The sequence below is a fragment of the Miscanthus floridulus genome, chromosome 2 (genome assembly GCF_019320115.1).
Source record: "Miscanthus floridulus cultivar M001 chromosome 2, ASM1932011v1, whole genome shotgun sequence".
Taxonomy (NCBI): Eukaryota; Viridiplantae; Streptophyta; class Magnoliopsida; order Poales; family Poaceae; genus Miscanthus; species Miscanthus floridulus.
The window spans coordinates 121,835,423-121,841,422 of NC_089581.1; positions in this window are offsets into that span (position 1 = coordinate 121,835,423).

Sequence of the window (6,000 nt, forward strand, 5' to 3'; positions counted from 1 at the left end):
AGGGTCTGTTTAGTTTCCAAAATTTTTTTGCGCAGTATCCATCACATCGAATCTTGTGGCACACGCATGGAGTACTAAATGTAGACGAAAAAAAACTAATTGCACAGTTAGGTGAGAAATCACGAGACGAAACTTTTGAACCTAATTAGTCCATAATTAGACGCTAATTGCAAATACAAACGAAAGTGCTACAGTAGCCAAACCCAAAAAAAATTGGATCTAAACGCGTCCTTATTGTTGTACCCGTAGCTGGACTGGAATGAAGAGGCAGGCCAGGGACCTGCAAGACGCAGCGGATTGGCCAGCATATGCAGCTTGCCAAATGCCAACGCAAGGAGTGATCTTTTCACCCAGCTCTCATGTGCCACCGCAACGCCGCCACCCGTGCCGTGGCGTGTATGTGAACGGGAGCCCTCCAAAGCCTCTTCACGGCCGCTCCTCTGTACAGTCTGATGGTGGTCACCCCGGCAAACGACACCATGGTCCCTGCGATCTTCGCCACTCGCCAGCCCTTGCAGGGTCTTGATGTCTACGATCTCTATCCTGATCGATGAACATGACATGAGGCAGCCAAATTAACCAATTGTTGAAATTCAGTTCCTCTGATGCAGGACTGCATGCAAGCAGACTTGCAGATTATGGCCCCGTTTGGATGACAGAAACATTTCGGATTCTTAATAGAATCACTAGAATCGCTGCAAAACACCTAAATAGGTGACAGAAACGTTTCTGATTCTCAGAGAAACGTTTCTCGTTTTTGTAATAGGAATGAGAATCACCCAAATAGGTATTTCACAGTGATTCTAGTTTATTTCAAGGAGAATCTGGATCAATAGCCAAACGTTTCACCGATTCTTACCAAGTGATTCCTATTTCAATAGAGAAACGTTTCTGAAGAGAATCTGGATCTGAAACGCTGGATCCCTACCGAACGGGCCCTATATATCATATCAGCAACTGTTAAAACTTTTAGGCCGGGAAACTATAGTCTAGATGCACATTTTTGCTTGGTTGCAATTCAATCAGACATTCCCCCCCTCCCGGTAGCAGTTGCTGATTTGGATCTGCCATTTGCTCTTTCCTTCTGCAAGATTTCTGAGAAAAGCTCTATAGGTTGAGGCTGTGATCAAACCAATCTTTGAAGCGTGGAGCATTTGCACAATTGTTGTGAAGTTTACGAAGATACATATGAGACCACACCAGTGCTGGACATGGAGCAGACAACACTTTAAACTGACAACAGTATATTGCTGTTTCAAATTCAGGCGTTAGCATGGGAAGCTACGCCCCTGCCCCCTGGACGGCATGTAAAGAACAACATCAACATCATTGTCAAATGACAAGGTCAATAAGTCCAAAGTATTAACCAAAGGAGGCACCTAGACCGAGAGATCCTTCTGTTTAGCAAAAACGCAAGATCCGTCCAGATGCGATGGATCCTCCTCCGCGAGCTCCGAGTGCATAGGACCCACCACAACAAACCGTATTGTCAGGTCGTACGTGTATGGCCGAGAGCCTTGCCCTCTCATTGTCATTCACGACATCAGAGACACCACGACGACCGAGATGTTGTGTCATGGCGTCGCTTGGCTAGAATGGACGAAGAAGGTTTAACGAATGACAACAAGAGGGACAAGGTGTTCGAAATACAAGACACGTCCAGGTGCGATGGATCCTCCTCCGCGTACGTAGGACCCACCATAACAAGCCATATTGTCAGGTCGTACGCATATGGCCGAGTGCCTCACCCTCTCATTGTCATTCACGACACCTTCTTCATCCACCAGCATCAGAGACACCACGACGACCGAGATGCCATGTCATGGTGTTGCTTGGCTAGAATGGACGAAGAAGGTGTTGCGAATGACAACAAGAGGGACAAGCCATCTAGGTGGCGGTAGCCACCAAGAGTAACAAGCGAAATCTACAGCGAAACGCGAATACCAAGTGCCACTAGATGCAATCACTCAAGCAATGCACTTGGATTCACTCCCAATCTCACAAAGATGATCAATCTATGATGAAGATGAGTGGGAGGGCTTTGGCTAAGCTCACAAGGTTGCTATGTCAATGCAAATGGTCAAGAGAGTGAGCTTGAGCTGGCCATGGGGCTTAAATAGAAGCCCCCACGAAATAGAGCCATTGGGCTCTCACTGCAGCCCAACGAAGCGACCGGACGCACCGATCAGATGTGATCGAACGCATGCCTCAGCGTCCGGTCATCCAATGCCGTCCACGTGTCACACCCTGAAAGGATCAAGATGTCCAAGAGGGGGGGGTGAATTGGTCTAATTCTAAAATTCTTTCAATAATTAAACCCTATGGTTAGCCCACTTCCCCCCTTATGCCTAAAAAGTGTTTCTATTGTTCTACCGTACAAAAATTTAGCAACATATGTTTCAATCCTACTCTAGCATGGCAATTCTATGAATGTAAAGACAAGAATTGAATTGCTCAAAGTAAATGCTTAAAGTAAAGAGAGAAGAAGGAACGCGACGATGTTTTGCCGAGGTATCGGAGAGTCGCCACTCCCCACTAGTTCTCGTTGGAGAACCCGCGCAAGGGTGTAGCTCCCCCTTGATCCACGCAAGGATCAAGTGCTCTCTACGGGTTGATTTTTCAACACTCCATCGCGGTGAATCACCCCACAGCCGCTCACAACTTGAGTTGGGTCATCCACAAGCTCTGCCGGATGATCACCAAGCTCTCAATCACTACCAAGCCGTTTAAGTAATGGCGATCACCAAGAGTAACAAGCACGAACTCTCACTTGACCATGACAAGCCTAATGAGAAGGGTGGATTCACACTTTGCTACTCTTGCTTTCACTAATGAGGCCTCTCTCTTGGATTCTCAAATCTCAATCACCTCACTAGGACCTTGCTTTTTTTTTGGCACTCTCAATGGTGTTTCTTAGCTGTTGGAATGAGCAAAAGTGATCCCTTGAGTGAATAGAGGAAGTATTTATAACCCCTCATTCAAAACGAACCGTTATGTGCCACTGCGGGGTGACTGGACGCTCCAGTCAGTTCACCCACCACAAAGCAATTTAAGTTGTGATCGGACACTGACCAGCGTCCGGTCAGCATTGACTGGACGCGTCCGGTCATAAAAACTGCCCTCTAGAACCTTACTGATGTTGACCGGACTCTAGCACCCAGCGTCCGGTCACTTTGCTGCTCAGTGTCCGGTCAGTAGCTGGAACCTGACCAGCGTCCGGTCAGCACTGACGGGACGCGTCCGATTATGATTCTCCCTCTCTGGAACTTTACTCGAGTTGACCGGACTCTAGCACCCAATGTTCGGTCACTCACCTCTCAGCGTCTAGTCACATCTAAATGACTTCACCTTGATCAAATGAACTGACCGGACTCTGCGCTAGCGTCCGATCACACTGGAAACCAGCGTCCGGTCAACATTTTGACCCTCCATTCACTTCCAACTCACAATTATATGTGAATGAAGTTTGCTCCAATTGATCTAAGGGCTTTTTAGGAGCTACCTAGTGCTAGATTTAACAAGTGTGCACCACAGCTAACCCACTAGACTCACCTAGGTCAAGCTACCCGTCCATACTCCCCTTAATAGTACGGCCAAAGGAAAAAACAAAGTCCTAAACTACTCTAAGTTTCTATTCAACACCAAATGACACTTAGAACTAGTTCATCCTTAACCTTATCGTCCATCCTTTGAAAACCAAAATGATTTTCATCGTAGGGGCATGACAACCATGATTGCCCAATCAATTGTTATTACTATGACCTAACTTAATTGTCTCTGCAAAACACACGTTAGTCACAGTAATCACGTATTGTCATTAATCACCGAAACCCAACTAGGGGCCTAGATGCTTTCAATCCCCCTCTTTTGGTGATTGATGACAATACCTCCTCGAGTATGTGAAAGAGATAAGGTTTTAACATGCTTGGTTCATATAAGCTTTTGACAATAAGAACAAAGGAGTAAGGCAAGCTTATATGACCCAAGCCAACATGATGTAGTCAATAGATATGAAATAAGCATGAGTACAAGAAATAAAGCTCATTTGCATCGGAGTAAAACGCGGAAGCAAAGCAAATGAGCATAACACAAGTGATATGACATATAAATAATTCAAAGTAGAGAGCACACATGTCACATATCACATAAATATCACGATCACGTAGATATCACTATCACATAAATATAGTTCGATGCATGAAAGTAAACACATGAATGCATAATAGTGTATCACACATAAAAACCAAATATAATAGATAAGCTCCCCCTAAATATGTCCGCTCCCCCTAAGTGTAACATACTCGATCCCTCTCTCCCTTTGGCGTCAAACACCAAAACCTAAGGGTTGGTCGGCGGGGCTGCAACGGATGAGTCGGGCGCTGAGGTGCGTGGAGCGAGCTGGAACTGTATGCCATCATCATCTGATCCTAAGCTTTAAGCTGTATGACCCTCTATAGCTGGAAGCGACGTTGAAGCAGTCTGGGTCAGATCAGGGACTAGTGCGGCCTACGACTCTGTAGGTATGACTGTGGCAGGCAGCTCTGATGATGCAACTGATGAAGGGAGTGTCTCTGTAGTCCCCGTAATAGGAACAACTATGGAAGGACCAGGGAGATGTAGATATGGCGGAGTAGGCTGCCCTATCAACTCACTAAAGGTAGCACCAAGGCTCCTAGAGACTATAGTATCTGGCACAAGTAGCAAGAAAGTCTGAGCTGGTGTGAAGCTCGTCTGTAGAGGTGTGAACTGTGGGGTTAGCACTGGCGATGCAAACCACTAGGACACTTGCTCTGTAGGCACTGTTCGCCTAAATGGTCATTTAGCCCGTTTAAACACCGTGTAAACGCTACACAGTGGTGCGCTGTTTTCGTTTAATCACCCGTATACCCCGTTTAATTGGCCGTTTAGCCCGTTTAATGGGACGTTTTGCCCGAATAATGGCTAAACGGTAGGTGACCGACTATTTACCGTTTAGCGTTTAGGAAAACACTGTCTGTAGGTGAAGGAAACTATGCTGCTGGCTGTCCCTAACTCTAAAGCCCACTAGGCTATAAAGCTAGAGTCATAGAAGTGGCAGGCTGGCCGATCTAGGGTGAAGGCTGTGGCGGTGGAGCCCCAATAGTAGTAACTACATGCTGCATAAATCTGAGTAACTGCTACTGCATGAGGAGCTGCTACTGATGCATGGCCTATTGCTGCTGCTGTATAGCCTATCGCTGCTATATAGCCTACTGCTGTCGTAGGAATTCATCCTGTCTGGCCTGGAACTATGCAAATGTAGCTGTGGTCTCCTAGGCCTGGCGAGCCTGATCCTGCCTCATCCGCTCAAGTATAGCAAGTAGAGTGGGATCTGTCTATGGTGCAGGTGGAGCTAAATTGGAGCTACTAGCCTCATGGTCATGACGTCGAGGAGGCATCTGAGGGATATCCTGATAGTCGTCATCTGAACTATCACTAGGGTCGCTCTTGACCATCCCCTCCTGCTAAGCATCAAGCTGCTCCTCCTCTATAGCTGCTATACCCCTAATGGTCTCATCCTACTAGGCTGTAGTCTCTGGCACCTCTGGATGATGGCGTGGTTGGCTAGGTGTCCTCACAGCACTATGGCGGAGCATCTGAGTCATGTTATATGCAGGGAACTCTGTAGTAGCACCACTATACTCTGCCAGCATCTCAGGTGGCCTCACTATGACTGCCCTATGAATCAGAAAAGTAATCCAGTGAGCATAGAGAAATTGTTGGTGACCTCTGAACCCCTCTGCAATAGTATCCTCTATCTCTGATAGTAAGAGATCCCAAATATCAAACACAGTCTGTTGCATCAGAGAGTTCAGTAGCCATAACTAAATGCGAGTCAACCCCTCATGATATCCCATCCTCGGAAGCAGGGTCCTCCTCATGATAGCATCAAGCACTCTAGCTGTAGGAGTGAGGTCACTAGGAGTCCTGCTGGACCCCTTGCCGAACGGCTCTGTGAAGCAATGGTGGACCAAATCAGTA